At 33.3% G+C, this 1,758-nt stretch overlaps 1 pseudogene; it reads right to left on the bottom strand.

The window, feature by feature from the left end:
* Positions 1 to 641: 641 nt before the first annotated feature.
* LOC103083797 (chromobox protein homolog 3 pseudogene) lies at positions 642 to 1,192 on the bottom strand (annotated as a pseudogene).
* Positions 1,193 to 1,758: the final 566 nt, after the last annotated feature.

The raw sequence follows: 1,758 nt of genomic DNA, 5'->3' as shown, positions 1-1,758 counted from the left end.
GACTATGGAGATTTTCCCCCAACATTGAGAAAAGCTGTTCTCTAATGCAGAGGTAATAATATACCGTAGTATCAAGTGTTCTTTTCTGCTAAAGGAAGCAACTACAGAAAGCTTTTATTTGTTCAAAGTAACCAGTGCTACAGATGCAAAAAAACCAAAAAAAAAAGTGCCACCCAAAAAGCCCCCCAAACCCAACAACTTCCCCAATACTACTCCAAAACAAACATATCAAACTTGATTTTCATTAGAATGTAGTTATTTCTTCACACTCATAAATCAAAAACACCAAGACCCAGATTTTATATATATATATATATATATAAAATGCAGACAATTATTATTATATTATATATTATATATATAATATAATATATATAATATATATTATATATATAAAATGCAGACAATTATTATATAATATAATATATAATATATATAAAATATATTATATATATTATATATTATATAAATTATATATTATATAATATATATATTATATATATTATATATATAAAATTCAGACAATTATTATATTATATATTATAAATATATAATATATATATTATATTATATTATATATATTATATATAATATATATAATATAATATATTATATTATATATATATATAAAATGCAGACAATTATTGAGCTTCATCTTCTGGACAAGAGTGCCAAGTTAGTCTCTCTTCATAAAAAGCAATTAGAATTTGAGGACACTTCGTATTTGCCTCCTTTGCCAGCACCAAGTCCGCCTCATCTGAATCTTTCCATTTCCTGAGAAACATGAATTCTCCACTGCTGTCTGTGGCACCAGTTATGGCTCTGGGTCGAGACCTCTGGCTAAACCTCTTGGTTTATCAGCAGCATCTCTTTTCTTCTTTGATTTGCTATCATCAGATTCACTGTCAGATAAAGATTTTCTTTTTGTTCCATCTTTTTCTTTACCAGCTTTTTGAGGATTAAGGAATGCTTCAGTCAACTCTGGACAATCTCAGTTTTCTTCGGGTTCCCAAGTATTGTCTGCATCTGTAAATCCCTTCCACTTCAGGAAACACTCCACCTTCCCATTCACTACACGTCGGTCCAGTACTTTTTCTACCACAAATTCTTCAGGTTCTGCCTCTTCGACTTTTTTACTCTTTGCATTCTGTTCCTTTCCCGTTTTTTGCAATGTAGTTTTATTGGAGGCCATTTTTTATTGCAGACTTGAAGAGCTATTATTCACTGCCTCTGAGCTGCTCTGTGTCCCAGGTCTGTGGCGTCTCAGGCCCGGCACGCCTCAAGCTCCAGCCACATCCGAGGCGGAGGGGGCTGGGCTAGTATTTTTTTTTTAATAACAAAGCAAATTAAATTTTTGGAATGGTACCCAGATGAACCCCACGATGGTGAAACAATGGGAGAACTTCAAGTTTCACATTTTAAATAGAAAAACAGCAGCTGATAGTTACAGCTAAATAAGAGTCCACCTATGTAAATTTAACAAAAACAGAGGGAGAAAGTTTAATAGGTTAAGAATGAGCACTTCATTTTTCATTTGACTTACTTGTAAAATATGTTAACATATATGAGGAGCCAGCTGCTCTCGCCAAACGTAAGTAGCAGTTGACTGGTTTATACAATATGCCAGGCGTGTGTTAGATCCTGCAGTTACAGAATTGAATATGACACAGCTTCTGCCTGTAATGGCCCATAATGCAGAAAGGAGGAGAGAACATGAGCAGGTAATGCCTGTTTAATGTGGGAAATAGGATGTAGGGA

This window comes from Lipotes vexillifer, unplaced genomic scaffold (assembly GCF_000442215.2).
Source record: "Lipotes vexillifer unplaced genomic scaffold, Lipotes_vexillifer_v1.1 scaffold156, whole genome shotgun sequence".
NCBI classification, from domain to species: domain Eukaryota; kingdom Metazoa; phylum Chordata; class Mammalia; order Artiodactyla; family Lipotidae; genus Lipotes; species Lipotes vexillifer.
Note: the sequence above shows the minus strand (reverse complement) of the source record. Positions and strands in the feature narration are given on the sequence as shown.